The sequence below is a fragment of the Protopterus annectens genome, chromosome 9.part0 (genome assembly GCF_019279795.1).
Source record: "Protopterus annectens isolate FY-2018-M chromosome 9.part0, PAN1.0, whole genome shotgun sequence".
Classification (NCBI taxonomy): domain Eukaryota; kingdom Metazoa; phylum Chordata; order Ceratodontiformes; family Protopteridae; genus Protopterus; species Protopterus annectens.
In genome coordinates, this window is record NC_056743.1 from 255549824 (window position 1) to 255565119 (window position 15296).

Here is a 15296-nt window from a genome sequence, read left to right on the forward strand (position 1 = left end):
GAACATCTAATATCACATGGTTGGAAAATGCTAAGATTATTTTTGGATTTCTCCCTCTAGTAATTGGTAAAGTTTATACTAAGCCTGTCTGAATCCATACTAAGTTATGTACTGCTAAATTTTGCCAATGTAAGTTTTGTTAAGAAAGGAGCTGGAAGTTTCATTTGGAAATGAGAGGACTTAACATTGTCATGCAGATAAAGGAATAGCAAAAAGACCCCACCTATAGAAAAATGCATGCAAATAAAGGAGTAAAAATCCCATCCAAATGGAAAACACCAAATATAACCAATCAGAAATAAGCCTAACACTAGCCAATCACACCAACTGCTCCTCCCTCTCCCTTTGTAGAAAAATGTATATAAGAGCAAGCCTTAATCTACTGAAGTCTAGAAGATGAAAGTGCTAAATCAAAATTAACCATCTTTGATGAAAACCAACTAAAGACATTTTTTCTGACATTTGTTAAAACTTCTACTGATTTAAGAACTTTTGAAAAGGATCAAAATCTTTACATACTATGCTTGTAGAAAGAAGCAAGGGTTCATTTTCAACAGAAACACAGCACTGCTCTCAATCTAATACCTTTGGCTTTTGTTTTATTTATTTATTTATTTTTGTTCAGCAGCCCTGTGAAGGAAAATCAACAGTCAGAATGAAGACTTCTTCAGGACTTTCTTGCCCAAAAGTTTAGAAGGATCATACGTGTCTGGAATTACTAAATCGTATAACAACAAATAATTGTATGTACCAACAATGTACAAAAATGTACAAAAGAAGGGGGTGAAGGGTTGGTGCAGCTACAGCATCAGTGAGGAATTTGAACACCTACTGTTATGGTCAGTGCAACTTACACAAATTTTTAATGTTCATCACTCCTGCTGCTGCAGTAGCCTTTAGCTTATATGGGTTGATTACCAAAGCCTATCCAACCTGGGAGGAGGAAGGATATGGATCCATATAGCAAGTGGTCCTAGCAAAGCCTGTCCTAGATCTAGAAAAAGTATCTAGTTTGTAATGCCTTGTAAAGGTATATGTAGAGGATCATGTAGTTGCATGCAGGATACTTCTAGAGTCCACAACTTTCCAAAATGCCATTGAATAAGCCAAGGTTCTAGTAGAGTGAGCCTTTATACTGCCTGGAACTGATTTACCATGATGGGAAAAACAAAAGGCAACAGCTGAGGACAACCATCTAGAAATAGTTTGTTTTGACACTGGTTGTCCTTTCTTTGTCCTAACACAAACAAATAACTGATCTACTTTTCTGAAGGACTTAGTTCTGTCAAGAGAGCAGATGAGCTGCCTATGCATGTCCAGAGTATATAGAATCCTTTCCCCTCATTCTGAGGATACAGACAGATCACTGGGAAACTGGTGTATTGCTTGAAAGTAAACTCTCAAACAACTCTGGGCATGAATAAGGTATCTGTTCTTGATCTGACCCTATCTCTATGGAAGATCATATAAGGCTCACCAACCATGAGTTTGCAACTCAGTTATTCCTCTTGCAATGAGAAGAACAGTTTTCCTTGTAATGATCCTCAAGTCTGTTTGATGAGCAGGTTCATTTGGAGACATGATTAACTTTTTCAGCACAAAATTAAGATTCTAGGAAGGTTTAACATTTATGAGGAAGTCTCAGGTATAAAACTCCCTTAAGAAACTGTTTTAATAAAAACATAGAAGAAAGTATAGGATCCATGGGCAGATATGCTGGAATGTCCAAATATGTACCTAAATAGAGGAATAAGAGAGACCAGAGGATAGTAATTCATACAAATATTTAAGCAACAGTGGTTCATAATCCCTGATAGGGTCCTGGTTTTAGGAGAGGCACCAACTAGAAAACCTTTTGTACTTACATATATATGATTTCCTAGTAGCAGGTTTTCTTGCCTCCTGTAGTACCTGCAGCATGCCCTCATGGAAGGGGAGCCTAAAAGGTATCAGAACTGAATTAACAGACAGTTGAAGATATTTGAGACTGGGTTGTAACAAACTTCCCATCTTGTGTGAGTAGGTCCAGTTTGTGAGGAAACTTGTGGTAATTATCCTTGGCTAATTCCTTAAGAAGGGAGAACTAATGCTGGCTGAGCAAATAAGGTCACCACAATGATACTTGGGGAGTCCTTATGAATCTTTAGAATTACCATAGATATCAGTAGAAAGGCATAAATGAACATTCCCAACCATGGGAAAGAATGGGTCTATATCATGACCTTGAAACGGCATAACGCCAAACATCTTTTCATTGACAAATATATCTCGAACTCCTAGATAACCAAATGGCCAGATCACTGATTTCTTTCCCAGGGAAAGAAATTGGTAGGCCAACTGAACACAACACACCAGTACAAACATTACAAAGTGGTGGGCTTCACCCCCACACCCCCGAATGTGGGGGTCTGTGCTCCCCGCACACCCCCAGCTAAATATACTAACTGCGAGATCACATCCACAGTGACAGCCAACCAGTTTTTTTCCCTAGGGAAAAAACTCAGTGATCTTGCTCTTTGGTTAACTGGGATTCAACATATATGTGCTAATGAATAGGTGTTTGGCATTATGCCATTTCAAGGTTGTGATACAGACCCGGAAAGAATAATACATCTGATTTTTAGGCTTGTTTTCAATGCATCCTGGAGCAGAAATTTTTAAGCTGTCTGTTTTGAAAGGAGGCAAACAGATCTACTTGATGTGTTCTCCACAGCTGGCTCAATTCCTGGGAGACCCCCACATTCAGTTTCCATTCATGTGGGTCTGTCCTGGTCCTCCTCTACTTGTTTGCCGCTATGTTTTGCTCCAATGGAATGTAAGATGCTTGGAGGGTTAAGGAGTACAGAAAACTACCTTCCAAGCCATCATAGCCAGCCTGCATAGAGGGTATGACCTGGTGTTCTTTACTTGTTTATGTACCACATCACTGTGGTATTGTCTATGATCACCTGAAAAAGTCTGGGGACCACAGATTATGATGAGATTTTAAGGCATGGACCACAGCCCATATCTCTGTCACCAATGTGCTTTGCTTGGCCTGATGAGTTCCACAAGTCTTGTACCTTTATTCCCATAGAAGCTGCCCCCAAATGAAATCAGAATCATCTGTATTTACAGATTGGTTGGGAGGTAAAGGAGAAAAGGGGAGACCTGGATTTGCTTGTATTTGTATTCTCCACCAGTGCAGTTCCTTTTTAACAAAGCCCAATATTGGAATCTGAAGTTCCAAAGGATACAAATGTTGGGTGTGTGTGTTTGTTTTTAGGAATCATTGAATCCTTCGTATATACAACTTGGCTGGAGGACTCATAAGAATCATAGAGGCAATGAACCCCAGGATCCTGAGAAAGTCTCTGGATGAGGTCTGAAATTTGTCTGAGAATCTCAGGAAAGTTCACAGAAAAAAATCCACCTTCATCTATAACAAAAAATCTTTTTGCTGCAAAGTATCTATGAGACAGCCTAGAAAGACAATCCTGTGTGATAGGGTCAATGATGATTTCTTAACAATTATCTGAAACTCCACATTAGTCAGAATGAGAGAGGTGTGGGTCAGAATGGAGAGATGAAAAGTCAACAAGCAAAGGAGAGTAGTAGTGCTGAAACTGAATTTATCCTCAAGTGTTGGTGAGTACCTTCACGAGGTAGACCGTTTTCACAAAATCTCACCAAGGCGACACTGATATATACACTGTATTTATATAGCATATATCATGGACAGAAGTAGGTCAAAAATTAAAAGAGGTAGCTGGGTGCACAAGACCCAGGATAAAAAAAGTGCCCAATCCTGGTAGGCGCACTGGTGCCAGGACTGGAAAAAATGACAGTGTAGAATCCTCAAAATACGGAAACATTCCTACAATAGGGCTAGGCCAGGCCCAGGGGGAGGATGGCCCCCCTGTTGTAGAAGGAAGTAGCAGTCCACAAAAATCACAAAAACTGATAGGCCAAAGATAAGAAAGAAATTATGTATTGTTACTATTATGCAAAAAGCCCAGAATTTCCAAACACAATATATGAAATGATTAAGATAGAAATTAGAGGAAAGAAAAATACCTCCACAAGAAAAACTGTCAGAAGCTTCAAATGAAGATTTGCGTTCATTAATACAACAGATTTGTGAAAAAGAATATATCGATCAAGAAACTTTGATCTGTTTGGAAAAAGAAGCATCTGAGGAAGTGTTAAAATATAAACAACAAAACCTAGACATATTTAAAAAATATAAAAAAGAAATATGGACATGGGAATGAAAGAGAGATTTGATATCGTGCAATATTTATGCAAAGGAGAAAGCCAAATTAATCAATATAAATAAGGCAGCCCCAAAGATATTCAAAGAGAAATACAGACAAATGCATCCAGATATGGAAAATTTCACAACAAAAAAAATAATATCACAAAGACAGAATGTAGAAAATAAGATTAGTAAAGTAGAAGTTAAAATAATAGAAGTTGAAGCTATGGAGTGCCTGCGAAGTGAAGGATTTGGTGTAAAAGGTCTAACACAGGTTACATCACACCATGATGGAGTGAATCCCCAAAATAAGGAGAAACAGGAAGATCAGGAGGCATCTGAAGAAGAAATATGGACATGGGAAAGAAAAGGAGATTTAATATGGTGTATTATTTATGCAAATGAGAAAGGAAAACTAACCAATACAAAAAGAACAGCACCAAAGATGTTTGAAGAGAAATACAGGCAAATGAATCCAGGCATGGAAAACTTTACAATACAAAAAATAAGAAGACAAAGAGGAAAAGTAGAAAAGGAGATTAGTAATGAAGAAGTTAAAGAAATAGAAACTGATGTTATGGAGTACCTGCAAAGTGAAGGATTCAGTGTAGAAAATCGAATGCAGAAAGCACCACAACAGGAAAGAGCAATGGATATCCAAATTAAGGAGAAACCAGTGGAACAGGAAGCAGTCGGTCAGGTGCCATATCAAGATATTTTGGAGCCTTTCACAGGAAACTAGTATAAATGTTCACTTGAAGCTAGACTGCAAGGAAAGAAACAGCAAACTGTGGAAACTCTGATGCAGTTAATGCTGAGGAGTGATAGACCAGTGAGTTCCCATATGACAGAGCAACGGATGGTACAGGATGAAATTGAAGAGAAGGTGCCACAGGAAGATACTATAGAACTTTCTATAGAATCCCCACAGGAAATGGAAAACAAGGGATCTGCCCTCAGTTTGGAAGAAAGTGAGCTAAGAGAAGAGTTGCTTGATTTAATAGACATATATAGATACATTAAGATGAATGAGAGAAATAGACTGCAGAAGGTCAATAAAACCCAAAAAGTCAGAAGTCTGATAAAACAAATGAATGCAGTAATTAGGACTGTCCACAGAGATCCATGCAATATAACAGAAGTAAATAGGATATATTACTGTGCTGCCTAATTAATAACTGATAAAGTCCTACCACAAGAACACAGGGTAGAAAGGGAAAGGAAGGGGAGAAATTGAATATCATCATGGAAGTATCGAATAGAGAAAACTATAAAGCAATTGACAAGAAGTGTCACTGTTAGAAGACTATAGAAGAGGGAATAGATCAACAAAAATACTAAGAACGATAAATGTGATAAAAGCAATGCGCAGTATTAGAACAGAAAAGGATCTATCATGCACTATCGCAAATAAACAAAAATTTCAGCACAGGTTGAAAAACTTAGAAGATACGAAGATAAATATAAAGGAAAACTGCAAAATAAGCAATTTATTGATGACCCAAAAATGTTTTATAGAGAATTGGGAAACAAGGTAAAAGGAATTGAAAGACCACCAAAAAAGGGGAAATAGATACATTTTGGAGAAGTATTTATGAATCTATGAAGATCCTGTGGAACATTAACAACGATGCTAAATGGATAGAAGAAGTTAAAGAAAGAATAAGAAGTTTAAAGGTGCAGGATATGAATTGGGATGAAGTAACAGCCAGAGAATTTGAAACAAAGTTAAGAAAAGCCTCTAAGTGGAAAACCCCATGTCCACATGCAGTACGTACTTTTGGTTAAAAGTACTGACATCTTTGCACAAAGATTTAGCCATGAGCAAGAACTATTTATATGTGCACCCCGAACAGACGCCAGCCTGGCTAACAGCAGGCAAAGCAATTCTCCTACTTAAGAGTGAACCTGCAAGCTACCCTAAAAATTATAGACCAATAACTTGCCTTCTGACGATGTATAAACTATATATGGGAATTGATGCCGACAGAGTCTATAGTCATTTAGAAGAAAATTCAATTATGGCAGTAGAACAAAAGGGCAATAAAAGAAAGTCATATGGAACAAAGGATCATATGTTGTTAAATAAAGTCATACTGGAGAACTGTAAAAAGGTAAAGAGTCTATGGCATGGATTGACTACAAAAAAAACATTTGATAGTATCTCACATTCATGGATAAAACAGTGCTTAAAAATGTATAAGATACACCCTACACTGATCAACTACATTACAGTGACCATGAAACAGTGGCAGACTACTTTGCAATTAAGCCATGATAAAGGACAGATTATTATCCCAGGGATAAAAATTCAAAGGGGGATATTCCAGGGTGACTCTCTGTCACCATTGCTATTCTGCCTTGCCCTTAACCCATTAAGCTGTTTACTTAACAGCTTAGGCCAAGGCTATAATTTGACTCCTAGAAAATTGCAATGTGTAAAGACTTCTCATCCTCTCTTTGTCGATGATTTAAAACTATGTCATCAGATGAGCTACACACAATATACAGCTGCAAGTTGTTAAAACTTTTTCAGATGATATAAGAATGTCATTTGGTCTTGATAAGTGTGCAAAAGCAATCTTTAAAGCAGGAAAACATCAGTTTGGGACAAGAATGTGATATAAAAGAACTTTTGCAAGAGGGTATGTATAAATATTTGGGAATTGATGAAGGATCAACAATAAAACATGAACAAATGTGAATAAAACTTAGTAAGGAATACTTTAGTAGACTTTAATTCTGAAAACAATGTTGACATCTAGGAACATAGTCCAGGCTATAAACCAATTTGCTCTTCCTGTCCTAACTTACAGTTTTGTAGTGATTGACTGGCCCCAAAATGTGTTGCATGAATTAGCTATGAAAACAAGAAGGATGCTTCATGCTCACCAAATGATTTATAAAAATCAGTGTATACCAAGATTATATATTACCCGTTCCAAAGGAGGGATGGGCCTCCTTGAAATTGATTACATGCATAGCTCTGCAATCATGGGACTCCATACATATCTGCTGACCTCACAAGACCCAAATGTAGTGAAAGTTTTGAAACATGAGGAGAATAAATCTTAAGATGACTTCTCTGCTTAATTTAGCAGAAGCATATTGGCGGCAAGCAGGAATGGAAATCAAACCAGAAGTAGATAAAAAGCAGGCAACAACTGAATGTGCCAAAAAAACGAAAGAATATAAGGTGAAGGACCAGATGAGAAGGCAAGAAATGTGGAAAAAGCATAAATATAGTTGCAAGTATAGAAAACTTATGGAAGAACCTCATGTTGATCAGGAATGAATGCAGGAATGGTTAAGGAGAGACGAATTTAAACCAAGAAATGGAAGGTTAATATTGGCAGCCCAAGACAGTGGGCTACGTACACTCTGGTTTGCAAAGTCTATTGAATATGTGGGAGAAACAGACAAATGTAGGTTTTGTAAAACTGAATTGGAAACTGTTGCACACCTTGTTGCTGGTTGTGATATACTAATGGCAGAAGGACTGTATACTGAAAGGCATAATAATGTGGCAAGACTGTTGCACTGGGGATTGTGCAAACATTATGGTACTGAAGCGGCTAAAAAACACTGGAAACATGAACCACAAAATATCATAGAAAATTATGTTTACATCAGATGGGATCACCCATTACCAATAGTCAAAAGATAGATGCTAAAAAAACAGATATAGTGGGCCAAGAAAAGAAGACAAAAGTAGCATTAATCATTGAAATTGCCACACCCAGTGACTACACTGTCTTGTGTACAGAGAGACACAAAGTGATAAAATATCAGGATCTTCAGGCAGAAATGAGAGCAATGTGGAAGACAGATACCCAGAGAGTTCCAATAGTAGTAGGAGCAATGGGTCTTACAAAAAAGAATCTACAATCGTATTTACATATGTTACCAATCCATGTAACCCCGTACGAATTGCAGAAGAAGTCATTACTGGGCACATTGCGGGTGCTGCAAAGAGCACTTTTGGCTGACATCAAAGATTGAAACAATACTAATTTCATGAACTTTAATTGTACTTTGACTTAGGAATGGGGTCCATTCCCGTCATGGTATTAGAAACCCAAAAAACTTGGAGATATTAAAAAAGTCAGAAGAGAAGAGACCCGTTGTAATGACTCTTGACATTTTTGAAATGATTCTACAAAGGTGAGTAAGGCATCAAAATAAGGAAGTATGTGAATGCCATTCAGTCTGCAATGAGCTATGACTGAAGCTGGATACTCTGTAATCAGTCCTGGAGCTGTAGCTAACCCAAAGGGTAATGCAGAGAACTGCAAATGTGATCCAGACATAGCAATACTTGGAAATTTCTTGGAGCCTTTGGCTATGGACGTGGTAGCATGCACGTTTTAGATCTAAGGTTACAAAAAAAAAACTTCCTTGGAGAATGAGAGGTAACAGATTCTGAAGGGTCAACATCCTGAATTTTGGAACTTTTACATTCAGATTTAGGAAGGAAAGATCTCCAAGAAGATTCTTTCTTTGGTACAAGAAACATTCTGGAATAGAAGCCTTTTCCCATTTGGGTTTAAGACTCATGCTGTGAGTAATTGCTAAAGAACCTGAGGAAAAAAACTCTGTTTGGCTTGGAAGGAAGGGAGGAACCCCCCTGAAAAGAGGAATTTCTATCCAGGGCCAACTGTATCCCTTCTGGACCTCTTTTAACACCCAAGAGTCTGAAACAATCAGTTGCCAATAGGGAATGCACAGAGCCAGTTTCTGGGACAGACTTTTGAGAGAAAAGGGCAGGATGGGTAGAAGATTAGGAAAGAATGCTAGTATAGTCATTCTGAGGTATTAAAGTGTCCTTTTTTGGAAAAGATCCTTGTTTCTTGTTACCCTCTAGCTATCTCTTTTTGGTTCCCTATTTAGCTTGAAAAGGCATTGATTGTTTTGTTTTGTTTCATTTCTCAGATGGAAAAGAGAATTTGGAAGAGAGGCCTGAAAGAATTTGGAAACTCCCTATATTAATTTCCCTCTCTCATCAAATTGTTTGAGGACCTGAGTAGTAAATGATCCCAACAAAACATCTTTATCTAAAGTTGAATTTAAAAATGCATTGTTTACCTCATCAGAAAACCTTTGATTATGTACCAAGGGTCACAACTGAGGTCAGGAAATAAATTTGTTTGCTAGCTGAGAAATTTTGCAAAGCTTATCTTCCTTTTTTGGAACTGAAAGTTGAGTATCAGGATTGCTACAGGCAGCATTAAATATATCCTATAGGAGGTATGTGAGTGGAATGAAGCATATATATCTACTTGTAACATATTAGTGTCACCTCAGTTCAGAGGGAACATTCAATTGTTCCTATGAAACATATAATTCATCCTTGCTATTGTCTGAGAAAAGGAGAATTCTTCTTAAGGAGGTCTTGAGGATCAAGTTTCCTCTGAATCAGAGATTTGGGTATGGGATTCTGCCGGAGAAGAAGCTCTATTCCTGTCTATGTTAGAATCCTCTTACATGTCTTCTTCTCTGATGGCATTGCTTTCAAAGAGTTCTGAGCACCAGGGTTAACATCCTGTAACAATTTCCTGGCTAAGGAAAGAAAATCATCTTTCCTAATACACACAATGTCTTCAGATGAATAGCGATTAACCTTTTGTTTTTTTCTTTACAGGTTTGATTGAAGACCAACTTGGAAAAGGTACTTTTGCCTCTTCTAGAGGTCTCTTTTCTCAGCTACACCAAGCAACATCTCCTGGAATATCTTCCTGACCCATAAGAGATGGTTCTCCCATGTCTGGATCAGACACTGGAACAGTCAAAGAGGATAAGTCTTATCTCCAGTTCATGATGACTGAAAGAACTACACCAGAGGAAGCCAGTGAGGTAAGTGGGTAGTCTGAAGAACAACCAATGGCCACTGCAGAGTCACCCACCATTGGCTGAGGTGTTGCCTGAGCAAGTGGAGTCACAAAGGGCTCTTGGGTAAGTTGCATCTTCTTTCTAGGAAAGACCGGAGATGGAACAGCTGACGCAGGATAACTATCCATGCTGTGACTGAATAGGATGACTCAAATGCGGTAAGCTTCATTGGAATGAGTCAGTCAGAATTTAAGTTGTCAAATTGTGTCTAACCAGCACACTTTCACTCACATCACAGACCCCAAATACATAAGTACACATTAAATGTCTGTCAGAAACCCGTTTCCAAAATTCAGTCTAACAAGGATCTTTGAAGTAGCCTTCAGGGGATGGGGTATAAGCCTCCCAGCAGGGAGGAAAAAATGCCACTAGTAATACCCCGTTGGAAGCAGTGCTGCGGTGGTACCACAATGTAACAGAGCTTTTGAAATGTGGTGCACCTGAGAGTGCGCTTATTAGATGGAGATTACTGTTTCCAAACAGCAAACTCAGAACCAAACCCATACTACTCAGCTGTAGAATGAAATCGCAGAAGTGCCCAAGCCAACCCTTGGTCGGAAAACACGGATTCTACCCAAAAAATGAATTGAACACATAAAGACGAAGACAAGAAAGACGCAGTCAGAATCTCATAGGAAGTCCATCACATTTATTCGAGCCATCAAAGCACTATAAAAATTACTGTCTTCAGAGATATCCTCAGTACAGCTTAGGAGGAATGTCTGACTGTTGTGAATACATGGTTGTCTACCTAACTGATAACTATAAGCAATAGAGTGACTATAGAAAATCACAACTGACAAGCTAAAACAGTGAGTGCGAAGTACACAGAATAACAACTTGGGAAAAAAGCTAACAAACATAAAAATGTTTGTAAAGCTAGAAAGTAGCACATAAAAAACAGTTGTGATTGATGCATTATGGAAAATATGCACATTACCCCAAAAGGATGATACGTGTTACAGCTGTCATCTAAAAAAGGGAGGTTAGGCTACACTTTTCATCTAAAACTTCATCAGGATGGCTGTGAAATCCTAAAGAAAAATTAACAGGAACGATTAGACGAAACAACCAATAAAACAAAATAACAGAATAAAAAAACAAGAATACAGAAACAAAAATGGGCAGATAATAAATGGGAAAATATATTAAAACATAACATGCTGGCCTGCTAAGCACACCTAAGGCAAAAAAACATAAGTACAAGCCATGACAACAGGCAAACTTCGCCAGGGAAACAAAATATGCAAAAGAAGGAGTCCAAAAGTATGGAGATGCTGAAAGAATGGAAGAATTAGTGTTGAATCTTTCGAAGATTTAGCACCAGGACAATAGACTCTGCATAATTAAGTCCTGGTCTTTTTCTAGATTGTAATCTAATCTGCCAGCCCAGCTCTCTTTTCTCCAGCAATGAGTTGTAATTGCCATTGTACGGGGTCTTTGGGACTCCATCCTAGTCACCGTAGATGTCGTGTCACTCTACACCATGCTCTTCTATGACTACTGCAGCAAAGACATGGCAGAGTCCTATGAAGAGGACCATGCGGCACTCCCAGGTGAGGTGGAGCACCTAGGAAGATGTACTGGAGATATCTCTGAAGACAGTAATTTGTATATCTGAAACTGCGCTTTGATGGCTCGAATAAACGTGATGGACTTAGTATGAGATTCTAACTGCGTCTTTCTTGTCTTCGTCTTTGTGTGTTCAATTCATTTTTGGGCAGAATCCATGTTTTCCGACCAAGTGTTGGCGTGGGCACTTCTGAGAGTTCGTTCTACATCTGAGTAGTGTGGGTTTGGTTATGAGTTTTCTGTTTGGAAACAGAAATTTGCATCTAATAAGCGCACTCTTGGGTGCACCACATTTCAAAAGCTATGTTACACTGCGGTACCACTGTATCACTGTTTCCAAAGGGGTATTACTAGTGGCAAAATTCAGTCTAACAGAAAAAAATGACATGTAGGTTGTCCAACAGTGAACACAAGCACTAACATACCCCCATATAGTTCTTGCCCAAATAAAACACTTCCAGAGACTAGACAGTCATTGAATTACAGGAAGTTTACATAAGCAGCACATTTTCTGACAAAAATAGCCCACAAAATAGCTTACAGCTAAACATAGCCGCCACTGACAGAAAACGTCTAATATTAGTAAGACATCAGGTTTCTTAAAAGGGAAATAATGCTGAAAAGCCCTGATTAAGAAATAACATTTTTTTCTTAAAAGGGCAGTATTCTGCTAGAATCAAAACCAATGGCTGGCTGCTGCTACTACTATGAAGCCTCTGAGCTGCTTCTTCACAAATTGGCAAGAACTGAAGAAATCATCACTCTGACTGCTGACTTTCCTCCACAGGGCTGACCAATCAGCAGTCAGAGTGGAAGTGTGGAAGGTGAAAGAGCTTTTGGAAGCTGGCTAGTTGTTGTATCCTGGACAGGACAGAACCCATACAGCCTAACGGTTACTCCAGCAATGGGAATTATAAACATTTTTCATTACATCTGTGGGAGCGCAACAATGTATTATCAATAATTTTTGTGAAACTTTACTATAAAATGGTGGAAACATCTGCAGTTTTAAAATACTGCATCTGCTACATATTAAGCCAAACATAATACTTTTCAGACCTGTATCACACATGATTTCCAAATGTGTACTGTAAAGTTTTAAAAATATGCATTAAAAAGATCAAATTTGTTTGATCCTGTTATTACAAACAACAATATTTAACAATATCCATTAAGTCACAACAATTGACATATAGGAAAAGCAACTATAAAACCTTATAATAGAATAATAGTGATTTCCTAAAGCTACATACAGTTGGTCCTTCACTCCCTCACCTCAGACACGTAAGGTCAAGATACTATGACAGCTAAATGTGAATTAAAGCCTGCTATAGTTTTATTTTTATAACAATTAACATTTACATATGTGAAGCAAGAATAATCCAATGAAATGCATTTTTTAAAGTATTATTAAGTTTATTTATTTATTTTACTTCTAAATTTGATTAAAACAGTAAATTATACTTGCAACTAGTACTACGACAGCTCATAACTAGGCCATGGGTTGTACCTACTTGGCTTATACAACATGGTACTTCATAGTGTGCAGTGTAGATAATACATATTACTATAACAAATAACAGTTATAAATATGGCAGAAAAGATTACCAGAGGACATTTGATATATCAAAAGCAAGCTAGAATAAAGAGGAAACTTAGAGAGAGGAATTTGTAAGAGTTTCCTGATGAGAGCATGCAACAAATTTTAGTTTTTTGAATTCTACAGTGGAATGAGCACAAATAAACTCAAAACCTGCATCAACATGAATGGGAGGGGCAAAACTCACACATCATTCAAGCAGGAGACTTTCCCCACTGTAATCCCTTTGTTAATCATCCCCAAGGCTGCTGCATTTGAGAGGTGATTCATCTAGTTGCATATGGATGAAAGCAAATGATCTTACCTCCTCAGTATGAAAAACAAAACATTTCTTTGATTACTTAACTCCTTTCCAAGCCCTGTGTGTGGGGCAAGCTCCCCACACTCCACAAACTTATATATACCAAGTCCATGGTTGTACCAAAATGAAGAGGGTAGAAATTTTCCAAAATAAAGGAATCACTTCCATGCACAGTAAGAAACCTCACTAGCAATGATTTCCTGTGGAAACTGATGATGAGGGTATTTATTCATCTTTGACGATTTTTTTTCAAAACACTTTTTATTAAATTTTATTAAGTAAACAGATATACATAACAATAATTTATAAAGTTTATGACAGCTTAAAGGGGAAGGGGATGGGATGTCTAGTGCTAGAAACAGAAGAAATAGAACATAAGATCAGAAATGACTATAGCAAAAAACATCTATAGCAAATAGGGCAAATACAAACAAAACTTTGATATGAAACATACAAGATACTATAACTTTCCTGAAAAATGTGGCTGACCAAATGGCATCTCACCCACATTAAGCTTGATTTCCATTCAGTGGAGTACAGTTTTACACTTCATACCATTCAAAAAGACAGACTGCTACCCTGCACGCTTCCTCTGTGTATTCCCTTTATTACATTAAATGCCATATCTAAGCAGTAAATCCCCAGAACTGCTGTGCAATAGCCTTGGCACAAAAGGGTAATCATTGAGCTTATCTGGAAGAGTTTTGCCATAGATGTAGAGAACTAGCATTTACATTTGTTAGCATGCTGTTGAACATATATATGATGACTGTATCCAAGATCTGCATATAAGCAGAGGCAAGCTTCAGTGCATCCTGAATACTGCAGCATTCATCAACCTTTAGTAAACTGAGTGCAAATTGCAACATTGACTTATTTTTCTGACAATGTATGCCAGGTTGATTGACAAACCAGATAATAATACTTGTGATTTTTTTACCTTCGCCTGAATTTTTATTTATTTATTTATTTGACATCTGTTTACCGGGGAGGTCTGGCTGGATTAGTAGGGCATTTTCTGCTGAAGCCCAGGGAGAAAAAGCTCCAAGGACAAATCAGTAATTGCAACATTATTTTCCAAAGAACAAAAAGAACATCATACAGAATTAGGAGAATACAGTAAAAGAATACATATTATTTAACAAATTACACACAGGAAAATCATAAAAGATTTAGGGAATACAATACAAATGTGCTATTTTTGTGGAGGCCCATTGAGTAAAAACTCATAAAGTAAGTATACATTATATAAAAGTAGGCTGCTGCACCTCATAGAACATTTAGAGTACTATATTTAGTAACAAATATTAATATGATTATATTCTATACAGTTAGAAGATAGGCAGGAGAAAAGTGGGATGAGTAGAAAATGGGAGGTTTAAGGGCGCAAATTGGGTTGAAGAGAAGTTAGTTAGAGGACAGGAAAATAAACAGTAGTAGTAATGCTACAGTCAGCCTGGGGATGAGCAGGAATAGAGCCAGTTATCATTTAAGTACATCTTGAGTGAGTGTTTGAACATGGGCGGGTTGCTGGTGTTAAGAATGTTTTGTGGAATTCCATGTCTTAGAGACATGGTTAGAATAAAGAGGATCTCCAAAACTGTTATTGGATTTAGTAATTTTTAGCAGGAATTTATCGGAAGATCTTAGAGTTCTGTTATTGGAGTAGGTTTGCACAAAGGTTTGGAGAGCTGGGC

General features: G+C 37.6%; 1 long non-coding RNA gene across 2 annotated transcripts in view; it reads left to right on the forward strand.

Moving 5' to 3' along the window:
* LOC122811172 overlaps positions 1 to 10082 on the forward strand; it is a 1417861-nt gene extending 1407779 nt beyond the window's left edge. For both annotated transcript variants that reach the window (XR_006366220.1, XR_006366219.1), the window contains one exon: positions 9879 to 10082. This is a non-coding gene — a long non-coding RNA (uncharacterized LOC122811172). The remainder of the gene's footprint in view (positions 1 to 9878) is intronic.
* Positions 10083 to 15296: the final 5214 nt, after the last annotated feature.